The sequence below is a fragment of the Sapajus apella genome, unplaced genomic scaffold (assembly GCF_009761245.1).
Source record: "Sapajus apella isolate SASKATOON/1434 unplaced genomic scaffold, GSC_monkey_1.0 scaffold18, whole genome shotgun sequence".
Taxonomy (NCBI): Eukaryota; Metazoa; Chordata; class Mammalia; order Primates; family Cebidae; genus Sapajus; species Sapajus apella.
The window spans coordinates 21,437,140-21,458,847 of NW_022436958.1; the positions used below are offsets into that span (position 1 = coordinate 21,437,140).

At 42.1% G+C, this 21,708-nt stretch overlaps 1 protein-coding gene across 4 annotated transcripts in view; it reads right to left on the bottom strand.

The window, feature by feature from the left end:
• Positions 1-21,708, bottom strand: part of ACVR1 (activin A receptor type 1) — a 144,564-nt gene that overhangs the window by 122,233 nt on the left and 623 nt on the right. Inside the window, exon 1 of one of the 4 annotated variants that reach the window (XM_032286450.1) lies at positions 20,859-21,662. The exons of 2 other annotated variants lie outside the window; for them this stretch is intronic. The gene's annotated coding sequence lies outside the window, so the exon portion shown is untranslated. Of the gene's footprint in view, positions 1-20,858; positions 21,663-21,708 lie in introns of those variants that run through there. One more of the 4 variants, XM_032286449.1, reaches the window with a different exon arrangement.

Consider the following 21,708-nt stretch of genomic DNA (forward strand, 5'->3'; position numbering starts at 1 on the left):
GAAGAAAGAAAGAAAGAAGGAAAGAAAGAAAAGAAAGAAAGAAAGAAAAGAACATTCTTACAACTGCTGCTCATAACTGTTCCAAAATCCAAATCTAATCAGATCCTTTTCCTGCCTAAAACCCAATAGCTAGCATATTTCAGGGATAAGACCTGAACTGTTTAGGACCCAATAAGTAATCTTCATGACATAGCCCTTACTGCCTCTTCAGCCTTGTATCACATCAATTCCCACAGGCACCCTAAGCTGCGGTTCAGCTAAACTACCTGCATTCCCAGCTTGTACCATGCTCTTCTTATGCCTTCTATCTTTATAATGAAGTCTCCCTATGCTAAAATGTCCTTCCTCTACATTACCACATTACCAGGCTAACTTCTACTTATTCTTAAGATCCTCACTTAACACCTTCCAGGGTCAGAACCTTCCCTCCATCCTTCCCCCAACATGGGTTAGGTTTCCCTCTGGGTCACTGCTGTACATTGTGCATACCTGCCTTTGCCAAGCCGTACCACTGATTTACATGTTCCTTTTACTAAGCCATGAATTCTCTTGAAGCCAGAAATAGCACCTTTGGTCTCAGTGTCACCAACACATAATCAACACAGAGTCTAGCACATAGTTAGTATTTGGGAAAATTCAACAGATAAAAGCATGAATCAAACAGACCCTAAAGGAGCTTAAAAAAAAAAAAAAAAAAAAGGCATTCTTTTCTTCCTAACATTTCATACCTATCTTCCACACCCATATTTCTAGTTAGTTATCTCTCTTGATTTGCACAATGACTTGGTAATCATTTGAATACCCAGCAAAATGGAACACAACATTAAAAAAATCACTGAAAGATCAAGAACAGAAATAAAGGGAGACAATGACAGAGTTCTGCCATCATAGTAGCACAACGCACAAAAGAGTGTATCTTTTTCAGGCCTGGTGCCCTTGCTCACACCTGTAATCCCAGCACTTTGGCAGGTTGAGGGAGGTGGATCACGAGGTCAGGAGATTGAGACCATCCTGGCTAATGTGGTGAAACCCCATCTCCACTAAAAATGCAAAAATTAGCTGCACATGGTGGTGCATGCCTGTAGTCTCAGCTACTTGGGAGGCTGAGGCAGAAGAATCACTCGAACCTGGGAGGCAGAAGAGGTCGCCACTGCACTCCAGCCTGGCAACAGAGCAAGACTCTGTCTCAAAAAAATAAAATAAAATAAAATAAAAAGAGTGTATCTTTTTCCATAAGACAAACCTTAAACTCTCCCAATGTCACAGGCTAGTTTACTGCCTTTTAGCATTTTTCAAAAATGCCAATGAACTGGCCAGGCATGATGGCTCACACCTATAATCTCAGCACTTTGGGAGACCAAGGAGGGCAGATTGCTTTGAGTTTAGGAGTTTGAGACCAGCCTGAGCAATACAGTAAACCTTGTCTCTGGGGAAAAAAAAAAAAAAAAAAATTACAAAACTTAGCCAGGCGTGGTGGCTTGCACCTGTGGACCTAGCTATTCAGGAGGCTGACATGGGAGGGTCAGTTGAGCCCAAAAAGCTGAGGTTGAAAGCCAAGATCACGCCACTGTACTCCAGTCTGGGTGGCAGAGCAAAACTCTGTCTCAAAAAAAAAAAAAAAAAGAAAAGAAAAAAATGCCAATGAATAACTGATGGGCCCTCACAAAAGAAAACTCTGTCCCATTCGGATTACAGATGGCATTTTTCGGTTTTAAATCAAACCACCTTCCCTAGGGGAACAACTCTCTTGTGCCCCCCCATCAGAAGTGCCAATGTTATATAGTCAGCAACTGTGAGTGGTCTTGAGGGGGAAGAGCTTTATAAACTGCAAAGTCGGCCTCGAATGTGGTCATTGCTGTCTGAATTACACTTGCAGGCTCGATGGTCCTTCAGCAAGAGGTGGCTGCGTCGAGTGCAGGAAAATGACTGGATGTTTTGTGACTCATATTTTGTCTTTTTCTCCTCCCAAGAGAAACATGCTCCTCATGCTACATTTTCTGATGACCAAACATTAACTCATCCACCTAAACCTCTTCAATGACTAAAAAGTTCCTCACTTCATGAAATAGCTTGAAATGTTCATGTAAACACAAGAAAAGGAATCGAGTGTTTATTCCTCTTCCTCAACCTATGACATCCCAAATACTTAAAACAATAATTTCAATGTAGTCTGAAGTACAGATTCTTTCACAAGACTCTACGAGACAGATTATATCCTCACAGTCCTTAGCAGAGGTAGAAAAAAAGTACCATAATGTGCTTTTGTCCTGTGGCTATAATTAAAGTTAAAAAAAAAAAAAAAGCCTTCCGTTTCCCGCTAAGATACCATCAACTCTGCATTACTCTCATCTCATCCTCGCATCCCTGTGGTCTGCCGTTTTAAAACTGCCTCCACATATTCCCAGTTTCCCCCAAGCAACTCTTTCCTGCTTTCAACTGTTCACTCACTCGAAACTTCTCATCTCTTGTCCTAAACTTGCTGATCCCATTTCTGTATTCTCTTTCATCATTCTCCTTCCCCAAATCCTAGTGCCGTATCTTTAATGACTCATGGGAAAGATCATTACAAAAAAATAAAAATTGTCAGCAGTCCATTGTGATCTATGCGGAGAATGTTTAACACAAAACAACACCTCCCTCCATTCGAACTAACAAGCGTTTATTGAGGGCCTGTGGCGTGCTCCGTGGTAGTTGTAAAACATCATCTTTACTGGATTTGAGCTTTGTCAGAGGGGCTGGTTCATTTTCAGGTCATTTCATGCACATACAGAGAAGGGACCCTTAGAAGTCCAGAGAGGTTTGGGCAGCTTCCACTATATATGATTTCCGGTATCAACAAAAATTTTTTAAATGTAAAAACAGGATGACAAAAACTGTGTATGTTTTAAATATTTACAAAACATGCCAAGCAATACTACTGGGCTGGCCTCAAGATAATTACATGGTCCACTACTGAGACGCAAGTTCAAAGTTATATGATCCATGCTACCTTCTTTCAATCCTGTTGAAAATATACAATCCTGGGCCAGGTACAGTGGTTCATGCCTATAATCCCTGCATTTTGGGAGGCTGAAGCAGGCAGATTGCTTGAGCCCAGGAGCTCGAGACCAGTCTGGACAACACAGTGAAACCCCACCTCTACAAAAAACTACAAGAATTAGTCAGGTGTGGTGGTATGCACCTGTAGTCCCAGCTATTCAGGAGGATGAAAGGGGAGGCTCACCTGAGCCCAGAAGGTTGAGGCTGCAGTGAGCCATGATTGTGCCACTGCACTCCAGCTGAGTAACAGGGTAAGACCCTGTCTCAAAGGGAAAAAAAAAGAAAGAAAGAAAAAGAAAATATACAATGCTGGATGTTTCTGAGACTCATACAAAGGTAATGTCAAGACCATGTGAAGTCCTTGTGAGTGGTAAGGTTTGGACTAAAGGCTCTCCTACGCATCTTCACCACCGAAGGTATCAACAATGAACACATCCTCAAGGAATTTATAAACTAATTGGAAAAAAAAAAAAAATGAAGACAATCTTCCTCATCCTCCTCCACTGTAAGGAAAAAATGCTGAACCAGAAAGACCAGAATTGCACCCTGGATCCATCACTAAATCGTTAATCATCAGCAAGTCCTTCTTAATATATTAAACCTCAAAGGCTTTTTTCTCCCTGTAAATAAAATAATATCATTTTCTGCCCTGCCTCCTGTGAAAGGTTATTAAGAGGATCATGCAAGATGCGGTGTTACTTTGGTAAACTACAAAGCCCTCCAGAAATGTGCACCACATAAAGACAAAGGTTGAATACTTAATCACAAGCAGCCTTATCAGCACCATAAGAAATCCTAATGACATTTATAAGACCATCAATTCAGGAATTGAGATTGTTGTGTCTAGAAAAATACCAGGGTAAACTTCATGGAAGATGGGGAGAAAAGATGAGTGGTTATGATTTGAGAATAAAGGGATTTTATGGAGCCCCAAGTAACGCTGGTTTTCTGTGAATATGTGAATGCTCCTTATAATTTTTCTTCCTTTTTGACTAACTTCCATGAGTAACCAGAAGATGACTACTCCCCAAACAAACCCATATTTACTCCCTAAGGTCCCACACTATGCCAGGCTTTTTCTTCAGTAAAAACTTTTAGAAAAGGTCACTTGATCTAGTGTTCTCCTCCCTCTCAACCCACTAAAAGTTGGTTTCCTCCTTTATGCTAAACTTATAAACCCTACTAATGATGACTAACTTCCCAACAAAATGCCCTCTTGAGCTCTTCTCTTACTGGGTTCTCAGGGCTACTGGGAGGAGCCTTCCCTTCCTCTCCACGGTGACAGGAGCCTCTCTTCAGTGTTCCTCCCACCTCTCAGGCTATTCGCAGACTCTTCTCTTAAGGTCCTTCTCCAAGAACTCATCCCTTGGGCCAAGGGCACAGATCCACCCTCCCCACCTTCTCCCAGGAGATTCTGATCCCCACTTGAACTTTAATGCCTCCTGTACCAGGAAGCAGAGGCTCTCATCTGTATCTAGCCCTTTCCTCTCTAAGCTATTACATATTTGTTGTTTTTCTTTTTTTTTTTTATTTTAATTTTTTGAGACAGAGTCTCACACTGTTACCCAAGCTGCGGGGTAGTGGCGCAATCTCAGCTCACTACAACCTCCATCTTGCAGGTTCAAGAAATTCTCCTGCCTCAACCTCCCAAGTTGCTGGGATTACAGGTGCCCACCACCATGCCCGAATTTTTGTATTTTTGTTGAGACGGGGTTTTACCATGTTGGCCAGGTTGGTCTCCAACTCCTGACCTCAGGTGATCTACCTGCCTCAGACTCCCAAAGCGCAGGGATTACAGGCATGAGCCACTGCACCCAGCCTATTTTTAATATTTTTAATAGAGACAGGGTCTTGCTATGTTGCCCAGCTGGTTTCCACCTCCTGGCCTAAAGCAATCCTCCTGCCTCAGCCTCCCAAAGTGCTAAAATTGCAAGCATGAGCCAGCATGCCCTGCCTGTTTTTCTTCTGACAACCTACCAGACAGCTCTACTTGGACATCCCAAGTCCTTTCAAATTGAGCCTGTCACCTTACTGCATTCCCCACACCTTCCTGTTCTGTGATTGTCAGAGGCATCTGAATTGGAGCAACTCCATCTTGAATAGGGGCTGGGTAAAATAAGGCTGAGACTTCCTGGGCTGCATTCCCAGACTGTTAGGCATTCAAAGTCACAGGATTAAATAAGAGGTCTGCACAAGATACAGGTCATAAAAATTTTGCTGATAAAACATGTTGCAGTAAAGAAGCCGGCCAAAACCCACCAAAACCAAGATGGCAACAAGAGTGGCCTCTGGTCATCCTCACTGCTACACTCCTATCGGCACCATGACAGTTTACAAAGGCCATAGCAATGTCAGGCCACCTGGGGGTACCTGATGAGCATGTTACTGGAAAGGGCCCCAATCCAGACCCCAAGAGAGGGTTCCTGGACTGGCCCAAGGAAGAAATGGAGGCAAGTCCAAGAGGTGAAGTGAAAGCAAGTTTATTAAGAAAGTAAAGGAAGAGTGGCTACTCCACAGGCATAGCCCCCCAAGGGTTTCTGGTCTAAAAAAGGGAGACATAAATAATCCACCTCTTGTTTAGCATATAATTGAGAAATAACCACAACAATAGGCAACCAGCAGCCCTTGGGGGGCTATGCCTGTGGAGTAGCCACTCTACTTTCTTAATAAACTTGCTTTCACTTTACCCCCTATACTGGCCTCCAATTCTTTCTTGCACGAGTCTGAGAACCCTCTCTTGGGGTCTGGCTTGGGACCCCTTTCCAGTAACATGATCATCACGTACCCCCAGCTGCCTGCAGTTATCAGATTCTCCCTTTCCTACTCCACTCCACCCCACAGATCAGATCAGTCACCACATCTCATGGGCTCAACAGCCTCCCACACAGCCCTGTAATCTGCAACGTCCTTCCCAGCCACACCACTCACCAAATAAGCTCCGGGCCCCCTAATTTTTGCCCAGACTTCTATTCCCCTAAGTGTATACCAAAGTGTAGAATACGTACAACTGGTGGTCCCCTCACATGCTGCTAGGTGATTCTTCAAACTTTCTTTTCTTTTTTTTTTTTTGAAATGGAGTCTCACTCTGTCACCTAGGCTGGAGTGTAGTGGCATGATCTTGCCTCACTGCAACCTCCACCTGCCAGGTTCAAACGATTCTTCTGCCTCAGCATCCTCAGTAGCTGGGACTACAGGCACATGCCACCACACCCACTACTTTTTGTAATTTTAGTAGAGACAGGGTTTCACTATGTTGGCCAGGCTGGTCTCAAACTCTTGACCTCCTGATCCACCCGCATTGGCCTCCCAAAGTGCTGGGATTACAGGCGTGAGCCACCGCGCCCGACCTCTTTTTATTTTTCTTTTTAATAGTTATTTTTTCTATTATATATTAAAATAAATTCATAACTAGCATATCAAGACTATATTTCCACAGGTATAATTGCTTTGAACAAACTTCCATGCATGTTAGAATAACCTGAGGATCGTAGTCTACCCCATACCTCATGGGCCATGTACGCCAGACCAATTAAATCACAACCTCATAAGGTGGCACAGACTCAGGTCTGGAAACTCCCCAGGTGCTTCCAATACAGACAAGTTTGGGGACCAGTCCATGAAAATGACACTGAAACAGGAACTGAAGGAAAGGAGGCTGAGCCCACCTAAAAAAAATAAATACTAATATAAGTGGTAAACTGCTAGGAAGAGTGCCCAACTCCACTTCAATTTGCCCACTTTAGCAGTGAAAGTCTAGCATACCAAGATATCCCTCAGTCTCAGGTAAACCCGGAGAGTCAGTCACCCTATTCAGATAAGGCAATAAGGCAAAGTGTTCAAGGTTTAGGAAGCAGCATTAATATTTTCCAGACTGTGTTCAGCAGAAGGCTATCCACCATCCCTAGGGCGTTAACAGCTGTGAGGCTACAAACAGTTCCACTGTAGAATAAATGTGGAACACCCCGGGATATTCCAGGATACCCGGTTAAGTTAACGGTTTTCTTCAAAGACAACTTCTCAAAACTTTCAATTTACTATGGTATTTTACATTGTCTGAGACTATAATGTCCTGCAATTTTCAAACTTATTTGAGGACCTTTTTTGGTGAGGCACCTTCTATGCAGTGAAGGTTTCAAGAAACATTATTGGCAGATGCTGCTCTCCATGTACTTCCAGACAATTTTTAGGAAACATAAATCTAATAATGTCATTTTTCCACTGTCAACTTTTTGCTAAAAAAAAAAAAAAAAATTCCTTTGCAGGTGGTCTACTTTCCCAGCTCTCCCATCGTTTACCCCTTCCTTTGCTCAACTCCAGTGTTTCTCCAACTTTTAGAAGTATTCAAATCACTGGAGGATACTGTTGCAAAGCTGATTCTGATCCAGCAGGATTTGGGGTAGGCCGGAGACTCTGCGTTTCTACTGATGCCACCACTGCTGACCCAAGGACCACACGCTGAGTAGCAAGGTCCCAGCCATATTCAGTTTTAAAGGCTGCTGTCTCTACTGAAAGCCTCTGTCCCTGGAAGGCCCCTTCCCCACCTGATAACGTCCTAATTAACCTTGAAGAAACTCAAGAACATCATTCCCTGAGATGACCTCCAGTGCCCCCAAACAGAACTGTACATCCCAATTTTAAGTTTAGACCTCTAACCTGGCGCTTCACTCTACTGTATATTAGCTATTTCTTTTCCTGCCTCCGCCAAGCTGAGTTCTCTGACAGCCTTTCTGTCTATATTCTCAGGGCCTAGCACACAGTAGCTACTTAATAAATCCATATAGAAGGATAGAATGGCCATGAAAAAGAGATAATATGTGAACTTTGTTGAAGGAGATGTTCAGAAAACAAGGCTGTTACGCAACATCAAGTCTGTCAGTTTGGAGTTATGTGGTTGGGGACCTTCAGCAGGAGACAGAATGAGATTCTACACTATCACTACAGAGAGTCCTATCACAAAGGAATAGCACCACACATTTTTTATACTATACAAAAATAAAATAAATAAACTCCCAGGTTTCTTGACATAAAAACTAAATCCAGATAATCTTCTGTTTAACATTTAACAGACTAAAAATCAACAGGCACAGTGGGAAATAAACCACCATTTCACCTCTAAATCTCTGTTCAACCACTTTATGGAGAATCCTTCTGACAATTCTAAGTTTAAACAAATCTTGTGAAGAGTATTCCAGCAGGCTTAATGTAGTCCCAGCTGTCAAAATTATGGGCAATGCATCATACTTAAGAGAGCATTTGAAAATGTGTCAATAATTATAATTATATACTTGTACCAGATCTAATATACTTTCACTACCCTTTCACTTCAACTGATATGAAATTAAAACCAGTTTCTTAAAAGTGCAACTCTTAGATCATAATTTAATCCTAAAGCAGATATAAAACCTGTCACACTACAGAGATACAGTACATTTTACTCAAGAGGAGAAAAGGCCACGATATTGTAATGCATCATTTTAGGTAAGGTGACCACCTTTAATGTGGAAAGGGTAAAATACATTATCAAGGTGACATAATCTTCAATATTTACTTGACTCGTTTGTATTTAAAGATTGTCTCTTCAAAATTATGCATGACCCACAGCACAGAGATAACTGCTAACATTTCAGATTACTTCCTACCAATCTTTTTTTCTCTACATCTATATATATGTTAACTACAAATCTGAAAGTATACTATGTTTTATGTTTATGGAACTGTACAAAATTTATAGGAAGGGAAGTATACTATGTTTTGAGTGTCCTGCTTTTTTCATGTAATATTTTGTGTACTGTAAACATTTTAATTGTTTCCTTTTTTCTTTGGCTACTCTACACCTAGTTGAATACATTTGTATACTTAAAGAGATTGAGGGTCAGGCGCACAGGCTCACGCCTGTAATCCCTGCACTTTCAGAGGCCAAGGCGGGCGGATCTCGAGGTCAGGAGTTCGAAAACAGCCTGGTCAACATGGTGGAACCCTGTCTCTACTAAAAATACAACACTTAGCTGGGTGTGGTGGCGTGGGCCTGTAATCCCAGCTACTTAAGAGGCTGAGGCATGAGAATCACTTGAATCCAGGAGGCAGAGGTTGCAGTGAGCCAAAATCGTGCCACTGCAATCCAGCCTGGTGGCAGAGGGAGACTCCCATCTCAAGAAAAAATAAGAAAGAAAGAAATAAAGAGATTTAGTAAGTGATTTTTCTAAAACGAGTAACTAAAGTCTCAAAATTTTCCAGAAGAAATGCATTTATATTAACAACCCAAATTTCAAGTCTTTTAAGTTGGAATCCAAATGCATTGCTTAATGTTGCAGGAACAAATTCTAAAGAAAAAATGCGGAATGGGAAATAAACCGAAATCTATATTAATTTTTTTCGAGACTGGGGTCTCTCTTTGTCACCCAGGCTGTATGGGATTCAGTGGCACAATCACAGTTCACTGTAGCCTTGACCTCCTGGCCCAAGTAATCCTCCCACCTCAGCCTCCAGAGTAGCTGCCACTACAGGCACACAACACCAGACCTCATTAATTTAAAAAAAAAAAAAATGTTTGCAGCAACAAGGTCTTACTATGTTGCCCAGGTTAATCTCAAATTCCTGCACTCAAAGAATCCTCTCACCTTGGCCTCCCAAAGTGCTGTGATTACAGGTGTGAGCCACCGCACTTGGCCAATTCCCATTAAATTTTGTTTACTTGGGTTTCAGTTTTTAAATAAATCTAGTTTGATAATCACCAGGAAATCTAGTCATCTTTTTAAACAATACTGGCTAAATACCTCAAAATTTCCAAAAATTCCTATTTTACCTTCATATTGCAAAATATCAAAAGCTCAAAAGATCAATTCAAAAGATCAAAGCTACCTCTTATGTATGGTCTGTTCCAAAGTCATAAATAAAATTTTGCTGTTTCTTAAAAACTGTCTATCATAGTCCTACTGCTTTTTTTTACAGCTATTATAAAAATACAATTTTTCCGTAAGTCTAAAAATCCATTGCCTCTATTCTTGATCAATAATAAAAAGCTGACTATATGAGTTTCCTGGTCACTAAATGCCTACCTACCATTCGCTGTAATTTTTCTTTTTTAAAAAAAAAGTAATCAGCCATATAAGCTCTGCTTTTAACATAAAGCACACAGCAGACATAGTGCTTTAAAACAATCAAAGTAAAGCTGTGGTTAGCAAGGCTTCCAAAGCCCAGAGTTCTTTACAGACTCAAACTTACATAAAAAAAAAAAAACAAACATAAAGCTCCATTTACTGGAAGGGCCAAAAAAGAGAGAGACTGAGAGAATCAACAAATTGCTAAACTTTAGAAATAACTAAGTCTGTGTTGGTCTTAACAATGAGGAAAGGAAAGCACCACAAAGACAAAGGTTAAGAAAACGACTTTCGCCAGGCGCGGTGGCTCAAGCCTGTAATCCCAGCACTTTGGGAGGCCGAGGCGGGTGGATCACGAGGTCAAGAGATCGAGACCATCCTGGTCAACATGGTGAAACCCCGTCTCTACTAAAACTACAAAAAATTAGCTGGGCATGGTGGTGCGTGCCTGTAATCCCAGCTACTAAGGAGGCTGAGGCAGGAGAATTGCCTGAACCCAGGAGGCGGGGGTTGCGGTGAGCCGAGATCGCGCCATTGCACTCCAGCCTGGGTAACAAGAGTGAAACTCCGTCTCAAAAAAAAAAAAGAAAACGACTTTCTTGGGCCACACAATTGGTTTACAACAGAGAACAGACTAGCGTTTGAGTCCTATGGGTAGTCCTCTCATTATCACCATACCACATTGCTTCACGATACAAAGCAAAAACCCAATTCATGGCACAACCTATACTGAAATTTAAAATGCAAATATCCCTTGCTTCAGCAAGTCCAATCCTTGGTACTTATCTCCACATACACAGGAGACAGAGAGAGAAAGAAAGAATAGAATAGAACAGAATAGATAGATAAGATAGACAGATAGACAGACAGATAGATAGAATGACTGATGTCTATAGACATGGGAATATATTTCAAGAACCACAGTGGATGCTTGAAACCTCAGGTAACACTCAACTCTAACGAAAGTCCCTGAATTAAGATGGTTCACTGTATACCCTTCCTGTACTTCAAATCTTGTATTGTGCACACAAATTCCTGTCAGTATTGAAAACATAAAATAACATAATAAAATTATTTCTAGGAAAAAATGCATAGGAACTCATATTACTGTGCACATGTAATGATAATAAAGTGATATATGAACTAACAATAAAAACACCAATTTGAATTAAAACAAAAATGTCAGAGTTGTATAGCCCCAAAAGAAGACAAGTCTCTATGAAAACAAAAGAAATGCCCTTCTGGTAGACTTCCACGTACGACACCCACATCCGAGACAGATTCACCCCACCTGTGCTTAGAAGGTCCTAAAACAATAAGGCCTTTAGGGATCAAAAGGGAAGCAAGTAGAAGAGAGAGGAGCTGAGGTGGACCTAGCTGATTAAGAAACAATGAGTTGGAGGGAATCCTAAGCAAGTGAGCCAAGGGAGGAAAAAAAAAAAAAAAAGCTCCTCTGAATTTGAAAAGGACATTCCATTCTAAACTGGTTAAAAGCAAGGATAAATCTCAAGCAGAGAGCATTTTCCTCTGGCATTTTTTTTCCCCACCTCAGGGCTCTAGCAACTTGTTTTTCACATTTTGTACCATCTATGACACCAAGAAAAGGTCACTGTTAGAATCAGTTTTACCTTAATAAGGCTCAGTGAAATAGGCACAGACGTAAGTTACAGGTGTCACCCATCAAACAGCATAACTGCCTTTGATTCTATGAGCAGATGTTTCATCAGTTCCCATGTTCAAAAGTTCAAGACTGTTATTTTACTCCTCTATTCAGATAAACATTTGATTATTTGCAAGATAAGGCACTTGACCCCAAAAAGTCAATAAGAGACTTTGAACTGTTTGTAGCTGGTACATTTTCTCATTCAGACTCAACCCACTTCTTCCCATTTCCAAAAGGAAGCTCTCCGCTGGGCATTCTCATCCTCTCACCGCTCACCAGTACAGATCCAATAGCCAATACAAAGCCAAAGCCCCAAACCCTCATCTCCAGAGTGCCAGTACCATATTCCCCGCTTCTCACACTGCTCAAGTAAGGATTCTTCCAGGTTCTTGCTCTACCAGAACCTCAAACCCTACACCACAAACCATCCCAAGCCAGGTCCTCTTGGCAACTTTCCATTTCCTTTTAAGATCAACGCTATTCTCCCAGTCATCCAGGTTTCAAAAGTCAAATATGTTTGCCCAACCCCAACCCTCCTTCTCATCCCAAAAGTAATTTATTCACCAAGCCCTATGGCTTCTCCAGCCCAAGGCCAAAACCCTGGTTCCATCTATTCTCACTTCTTTGTAGCTTCTGGGCATCCCACCCCACCACAAGACTAATCATCCTTGGCTAACAGAAGGCTAAGTGCCAGGGCCTCAAACTCCTACACCTATAGGGTCAATCCAGTTAGCCTACAGGAATGAGGCAGGCCAGGAGTTTGAAACAAGCAAACAAACCTGCCAGTGCAAGAACAATAAACAGCAACTAACACTGAGCCTCAGTGTCTGGGAGAAAACAGGATGAACTGAGACAGTAGCAGGCTTAGCACACACGACCCCTCAGACAGACATGGCCAAAAGAAGATCTGGCAGTTTCTTGCAGTATGGAATATGGCCCTGGGGCTGCCAGAGATTTCAGTGCTGCAGGGACTGCTGGACATTATGATTTTTTTTTTTTTTTTTGAGATGGAGTTTTGCTCATGTTGCCCAGTCTGGAGTACAATGGTGTGATCTTAGCTCATTGCAACCTCCGCTTCCTGGGTTCGAGCAATTCTCCTGCCTCAGCCTCCTGAGTAGATGGGATTATACAGGCGTGCGCCATCACGCCCAGCTAACTTTTGTATTTTCAGTAGAGACGGGGTTTCTCCATGTTGGTCAAGCTGATCTCAAACTCCAGACCTCAGGTGATCTGCCCTCCTTAGCATCCCAAAGTGCTGGGATTACAGGCGTGAGCCACTGCGCCCGGCCTGGTTTTTTTTTTTAATGAAAATGTCCCCCATTTTTACATGTTAGCAACCAAGTTTTTAAAAAATGTTTTAATACAGTATCAAACAGGACAGAACACTGAGGTGTACGGAGCTCAGAGAACACCAGTTTCCAGCCTCTGCTCTGGGGCACTGATGATGATGTAAGAATATACAGCCTGAGTTCAAGTTCAGATGTGTAAGCTTACACATTTATATCACCATTCTAGGACTCAGTTACTCCTTCTATAAAATGGGCATAATAAGAGTAGGTACTTCATGGAGTATGAGTGAGCATTAAATGAGATAATGCACGTAAGGGGCCAGACCAATGCCTGCTTTCATGCCTTAACTTTCAGACTGGCATTCAAAGTAAACCATAATGTGCCTCCAAATTTCCCTTTCTAAGTTTGCTCGTATGGTGCTCACCTTGATGTGCTCTACAGAGTCAAGTCGCTTTCGAGATGGAGTTTTGCTCTCGTCGCCCAGGCTGGAGTGCAGTGGCAGGATCTCAGCTCACTGCAATCTCTGCCTCCCGGGTCCAGGCGATTCTCCTGCCTCAGTCTTCCAAGGAGCTGGGACTACAGGCCCGCGCCACCACATCCAGCTAATTTTTTGTATTTTCAGTAGAGAAAGGGTTTCACCATGTTGGGCAGGCTGTTCTCAAACTTCTGACCTCAGGTAAACCACCCACCTTGGCCTTCCAAAGTGCTGGGAATACAGGTGTGAGCCACTGTGCCCGGCCCACATACACCTTTAACTATGAACATGCTGTTCCTTTTGGTTGTCTAAGGTCTTGCATGCCACCCTGAAATGCTGCATCCCAGGGCACAGAGTCTGAGACTGCTGATTAAAAATACTCGCAACTGCTGGGCACGGTGGGATTATGGGCACGCCTGTAATCCCAGCAGTTTGGGAGGCTGAGGTGGGTGAATCACAAGGTCAGGAGTTTGAGACCAGCCTGGCCAATACAGTGATAACTTGTCTCTACTAAAAATACTTTAAAAATTAGCTGGGCGTGGTGACGGGTACCTATAATGCCAGCTACTCAGGAGGCTGAGGCAGGAGAACAGATTGAACCCAGGAGGTGGAGGTTGCAGTGAGCCGAGATAGAGCCACTGCACTCCAGTCCTGGCAACAGTGCGAGACACCATTTCAAAAAAAAAAAAAAAAAAAATCCATGCAGCTATCTTTTCTACAACTTGGCCTCTAAATAAAAACCACCTTATATTTACTTGCCCCATTCCCTCTTTTTGGAATGTCGCCTATTCTACAACCTCTACACATACAGTTACCTCTCAAAATGATAGCATCCAACTGGCACCTTTTTCAGAGGCCTGCCGAACAGCCACTTCCTTAAAGGTGTTGGTTGATCCTTATCCCTCTATATCTTGTGACCAAGACAGTCAAAGTTCTGCGACGAATGCTTAGATGTGCAATTATTCACTCCCTTACTCAAGTGCACCTTAATATTAACTTGACATTAACTGAGCTTTCCATGCCCAGCCTTACCTACAGGAAGACTTGATAAATGCTCAATAAATAAGGGACAAAGAAGACGGAAAAAGATGAAGGAACAGGAAAGCAAGATTTTAACGATAAGGATGATGGCAACAATTAAGCTATGTCTTTGAATGCAAAGAGCTGTCCCTACTAACCATTTGCTTTCATTTTTTATTTCTGAACAATATATGGGGGTCATCTTCCTCACCTCCCTCTCATCCGTGGGTGTGTGTAACCTCGGCTTCCCCTTATTCCTGAAAGTCAACATCCTCGAGTATAATCTAAATAAACAGGGAGTTAAGAGGCTCCTGCCACCATTCTAAATGAATCAGCCCCACCTTTGATGCTGACTGGGATCAAGATGATGACAATGATGCACACTTGGAAAGAGTCCAAATCATGTATTACTCACTTTAATCCTATTTGGAAATAAGTAAAGACCCTTACACAGAGAAAATAATCTGTCAAGGAGAGGGACATAGGGGTACGAACTTTCTATAGAAAGACAGAAATCCACACAAAAAGAAAAACAAAAGTCCCATCCAGACTAGCAATTATTCAATATACAAATTAAGGCTAATTTCCACAATACCTAGAACAGTTTTTTTCTATCTGCTTATTAGGACCCATTAGCAAGTTGTAAAATCAGTTTAGTATAAAGACTAGAATTTTTTTTAATAAAAATGGAGTATTAATTAAAAGGCGGAATATTTTTGTACACTTGTAATTCACTTTAACACGTGTGCACATGTGTCTGTGTACCAGGTTGTGATATAAAATGTACTGTTGAGTGTTAAAATGTTTTAAAAATACTGAAATAGAACATTTATGTTTATATAAAGTAATCTCTGCTGACTGAGCTTTTCTGTTTTTTACAAGGCCAGCCCTGTAAGGTATTTGTTCTTGCCATCTATTGTTCATAACAACTCAGGTTCTTCAAGTTCAAAATAAGCATGTGAAATAGCATTGGGCACATGTGTCCCTTACCATCTTCCTTACTTCTGAAAAGGAAGGTAAGTGTCGCTCTAGATAGCCACCTACACTTTCCCTCCTATGCATATTTCTATCTTGTGTAAGTCCCTGACATCAAGACAAGGGATATTCATCCCTAAGCTCCAGCCTTTATGGTCATGTTTGCTTACATGCATTAACCTACTACTTACAGGAGTAAATCAAGCACATGTTATTTTCACCCCAAGCGTAGCCAACATTCATCAATAGCTGCAATAGTGGAAGTTCTGGAACTTGGTTTATAACATCACCTCAACCCATTCCTTCTATTCCAGAATGCTTTTTCTGAAGTTCTTCTTATTGCACATTTTCCTCAGTACCCATTTTCCCAACTCCAAGTGTCATCCCACTTCCAACATCCAACTTTGTCCAAGGTCACCCCACTTTTGTTCTCCCCTCTGTATATTTCTCAAGGTCAAGATTGTATTTTTGGAGTGCCTATCAATATTCTTTCATAACTGACTAAAAAAGAATCCCCCAAATCAGAGAAATCTTACTTTTCAATGGCATGGTGATGTTAATAGCCAATCTTGGTTTTCATAGATGAGCAAAAACACACAGCCATCAAGTATTCACAGCCCTTAAAACCTATCAAAAGAGGAGTTTACTTTGGATTCCATCCATTTTCCAAAGAGGTCATCCACATTCTTCCCCCTCTCACATAAGCATTGCCCACCACTATATTTTCACTATTAAGTGTTTGGAAACATATGCAACAGGAAAAAGTCAGAGTAAAGTAATCAATTCACTGAGTGCTTGGGTCCTAACTGCAGGATATAAAAAATTAGTGAGATATTCTTCCCAAAAATGGAAGCATCACCCTTAAACATAAAAACAAAGAGAGAAACATATGCTGAAACAAACACAATAAATGTTTGCGGAATTGACCAAGCACAGGTTACAACATTTAGCTCTAACAAGAGGTATCAAAAGCAGTTCCTTCTATGTAGTGTCTTTCGTCCCCACTTTCCAAACTCATCCTTACAGTGACTGGTATCATCTTGTCCAAGATTTGCCTAATTCCCTGGAGGACTGAGTCCCTTTCCTCCCTTAACATGAAATCATCTATTCGTTCTCTCAGCAATTAAAAAACTATTTATTCACCGTGTGGTCTACGCCAGGCATTGTGTTAGGTGCAAAAGTTACCCAGAAGATGAATAGGACTGTCCCTACCCTCAAGGAGCCCAGGGAGAGAATCTGAAAGGTTTTTAATTGGTGAAGGGGAATGACTTGTGTAGAAAGAATCAATGGAGGAATGAACAACTTGAAGCCCTTGTCCTCAAAGAGATCAATCATGTCCCAGAATAAGAAATGGGGATGATACAACCTAGGAGACTGTCAAAAAGCAAAACGGCAAAATCCTGAAAGCATTCTTGCTTGCAATAAGATTACTCTAAGCCTTGAAGAATTTTGGCTCCCCCAAAAAGGAGGGGGTGGGGGCCACTGCAGAGACCAGAAAGGCCAAGGTTTGGCCTCAAGATACATGAGAACTGACCTTGGGAGATCCCTCAGGACATGTAGGCTAAATGTGGTCCCAACCCCTCCCCCTCTTCAAATCAACCTTCACCTACTGCACAAACCTCCACACAATTAGGAAGATTGAAATTAAAAGTTACTTTCCCAGTCACAGAAATAAAGGCCAAATACCCAGAGTCAACAATGAAGCAACTCCAATGGGCAAAGTGGAATGTTGGTCAGAGTGTGAAACCCAAAAATCAAACAACTCAATAGCAGTGGCTCTGGAAAACAAGGCTCTCATGGATCACATAAGAGTCTTTATACATATAAACAATCCCACATTTCCAGAACTGCCTAGAAGAGCACAAGAATATTATTCAAATGTGCAGTCAGTTTGAATATTAGGGGCAGAGGGTGTATTTGTGTTAACTCAGAAAAGGAAGCTGCCGAATCTCTTAGTAGTTAATTTTGAGAGTGTGAGTTCAAGTAAAATTACCTCCCATCTGAACCAAAGGCTGTGATGTGCCAACCACATCAAATTGATGAGGCTCTTTCAAAAGGAGTCTTTCATTTGAATGTCCTTCCAGTAGACAAATCCTAGTTTGGAACTTCTGATTCTTAAACTTAACATGGCAAGCAAGAGCAGTCTATGGCCAAATGCTAAAAATGAAGAGGTAAATCTTCCATTTGGTTCTTCTAAGAGCTAGAATTGGCCACATAAAGAAACACAAAGTTTTCACTCCAAAAGATCAAAGAAGGCATTCTGTACCAGGAAACCCAATTCCAAATCCGCATTTCCAGGAATAAAGCCACAGTGCCCAGTGCTTGCTTAGGAAAATAACACAGGAGATTCTGTGGATTCCAATTAAAATTTCTGATGGCTTTTATTTCCCAGCCTCACCAGTTTAATGTTGTTAACATTTCAGCCAAGCCCTCCTTTAAACTTAAATACTGCTTCCAGCTCTGAATGGTCACATCCTACTACTGAGTAAAAAGGAAAGAGTCTTAACACTTCACAACAGCATTCTTTGCCCCATCCCAAGTGCTAGATATCTAAGACAAGGTGATGCTGAAAAGTGCCAGCTTCAGCCCAGCCTGGGTCTCCCATAACTGCAGCCAGGTGAAACCTCACTGCAGCCCACGCTACTTAGTTGCAATATTGGAAATGAGAGTAGAAGTGAGGAGGCATACCTCAACCTTATTCAAATATAACAAACAATGAGCTTGCTTTACAATGATTTCCTGGGGTCTTGTCGTTCAGCCAATAGTTCTTGTGTGCCTACTGCACACAAGGCACCAAACTAAGTCTACAGTCAGCACAGTGCAGTAAAATAGTCCCTAAGTAAACATTACGTTAATAGTTATGTGTTTAATTTTCTTTACCATTTCACAAAAAAAAAGTATGTATCGTGTATGTAGCAGATAAAGTCTAAAAATAAAATCAGCACCTATGAACCCATCGCCCAATCCAAAAACCAGAACATCACCAATACTGCATCATCTACCCACCTCCTCCATTTTTATTACAGGTCCCTGCAACATACACACACTCCACATAATCATTATTCTGAACTCGGGGTTTCGATGCAAGTATAGATGCATATTTAAGATTATCTCGGCCGGGCGCGGTGGCTCAAGCCTGTAATCCCAGCACTTTGGGAGGCCGAGGCGGGTGGATCACGAGGTCAAGAGATCGAGACCATCCTGGTCAACATGGTGAAACCCCGTCTCTACTAAAAATACAAAAAATTAGCTGGGCATGGTGGTGCGTGCCTGTAATCCCGGCTACTCAGGAGGCTGAGGCAGGAGAATTGCCTGAACCCAGGAGGCGGAGGTTGCGGTGAGCCGAGATCGCGCCATTGCACTCCGGCCTGGGTAACATGAGTGAAACTCCGTCTCAAAAAAAAAAAAAAAAAAAAAAAAAAGATTATCTCCTATTCCTAACGAGTTGAGTTGGCTTTCCAAATACGGAAGTAATACATAGTTTCCTCTTTTAAAATGATGTTTTTAGGTTCTTTTCTTTAAGTGGATCTTGCTTTAAAGAAAAACATTAATAAAGTGGGACTCAGCCATGGTAAACTCAGAAGACAGTACAGTATGTGAGTGAATGAAGTTTGACAATCGCTGGCAAATGTGACCAAGAACATGAGTTCTGAAGTCCTACAGATCCCTGGTTCAAATCCCCACTTTACCACTGAAATTTGCCAAGCCTCAATTTATTACTGTAGAAGGGTAAAATAATAATAAGACATATGGCGTTTGTGGAAATGTCATGAAAAAGTACATGTAAAGCAAGAGCTGAGCACAGTGCCTGCCACATATCCAGCACCCCTAAACTGTCCTTCCATTAAAGTAACCCAAACAGAGCAAAGAGTTTTGCCACCATCAGTGGTTTGCTTCTCCAGAGTTCCTACTGAGTTGGGCATGAGATCTCTTCACATAAAAATAAATCAAGATGCAGGGATCCAAGAGCAGAACAAGCCACAGAAGACAGCTCCCAGTCCCAGCATTGATTCCATCTTCACCTCATGACCTTGAAGAGCAGGATCATTTTTCAAATCCATTTCTGTCCTGTTCCCCCCTCCCCTGGAAGACTGGACTACTCAATCCAAGCCTGAAAATTACCTAGAAGCGATCATGACCATTACAGGACTAGTTTAGTCCAAACTAGGGCAAAGTACAGGCATAACCTCTATCTCCTGACTCAATCTCTGTTAAACCTTCCTTGGACACATGGAAGAAAATCTGGTAAATCACTGCTTTGAAAAAAAATTCATTACAATGCTATTAATCAAATTAAGTTCCTCACTTCTGAAATCAATACATTACATTGCTGAATATGGCAACTTTACTCTGTATCCTTAATATCCCTTAAAATTACTTAGAGATAACAAGAAACTTACTTGGATTCAAATGATCACTCTCTTCTAAGGTACAAAAGTTGTAAGACTACTACCTAAATCAAGTTTTATTTAAAACCACCCTCTCCATTTCAAGTACAACTCAACAACACAGCTGAAAAGGGAGGGTGTGAACCCAATCTACAACCGTATCAATCCTTGGTCTTTGTCACCTATACAGAATTTATCTCTATATCACTCACCACCTGTGAGTACCTGCATGAAGGGTAATAGTAGAAATACTATTATCCAACACGCAGTTACATCAACTGAAGGCCTACATTTCAGCTTCAAAAGAATTCAATTTTTTTAAATTCCAAGACAGAAAACAAAAACAAGCAAATCATAAAATAAGTGATCCAAGTCCCATCCAGGCATAAAATAACCTCCTGACCCCACTGTCCCCATCAGTGGAATGGATGAGAACCGTATTTGAAACTTAAGCGGTCTGCACACTATAAAGCTGCATGGCGAGGCCGAAGTCTGAGGTCAGCACAAGTCTAGTGTCTGCTGGCTGCCCAAGCCTGGGCCCCTGGCCAGCAACCCACCTCCAGAGACAAGTGCCAGGACATACTATAGTGTTTCCATTTAAGGCCCGCCACTTGGATCAGCCCATCTCTGAAATTTCTTAACACCACCTTTCCAGGAAGAATTTTTTTGGGGAAAAGGGAGGTGGTGTCTATTTTTTGCCACCGCCTTCCCTTGGGCTGTCAGAGCAATCTGCATCTCCGGGACAGGATTCTTTAAAACCACTGGGTTATGTCTCAATTCATGGGCCTCTTTTCAAAAATATGGACAAACATGTATGGAACCGACCCTTTTGCCCACCATCTAAGTCTTATCATACATCCCTCAAAAAAGAAAGAAAAGCCCAACAAAATTGACAAGTCCATTGTATTTACCTTGCTGCCTCTCTCCAGAAGCCAAATTCATGACAACTTTTTAACCAAGACTTTTCTTCTGCTACTAAGTGGAACGTTTTCTTCTCTAAGTAGCTTCTCTCCCATGCAAGCAGCGTTCAAATCTCCAGGGGAAAGGAGGGGTGGAGAGGGGGTGGAAGACTATCTGGCACAAACTGGACAGAGCTGAGCCGGTTTAGAACCCGACGGAAGTTACTGAATCCAGCAGCCCCAGAGGCCCACATCTCTTCTTAGAGCGCCCGAGGTTCTAGCCTCACTGTTTTGGTTACAATGTTGAAGGAAGGGTTTTAAACTTGGCAAAGTACCGTGCAACATCTGTAACCACATTTGCCTTCTGGGGATCGGAAGATGAATCCCACATTCCTGGCTTTGAAGCTTTTTGAAACTGCAGCTAGGAAGAACCGAGGGAGGGAGGGAGTTGAGCAGAGTTTATTGGCTGTCTCTCCAGCAGAAAATTCCTCTTGGAAGAGAAGGATATTTTGAGGGTGGGGGAGATTCACCTATCTATCTCCTTACTCTCTACCAAGCTCAGCTAGGAAGGTGAGCCCCGTGGCCCCGCGGCCAGATCGATTTAGAAGTCAGAGTCGCACACCCTGAAGGAGTTCACAACAGACACACACACACCACACACGCACACACACACGCACACACCCCAGTGCAAACCTAAGACCCCCGCTCCACGCCTCTGCTCCCAATCCCTTACCCCACCGGCAGTTCAGGCCCAAAGCAAGACAGTTTTGTTCCGCGGCTGCTTCCCCCACGGAGAGGGGATCAAGCTTGGGGGAGAAAGGAATGAAAGCGAGGGGGAGGCACCGCAGACGCCCACCCAGCC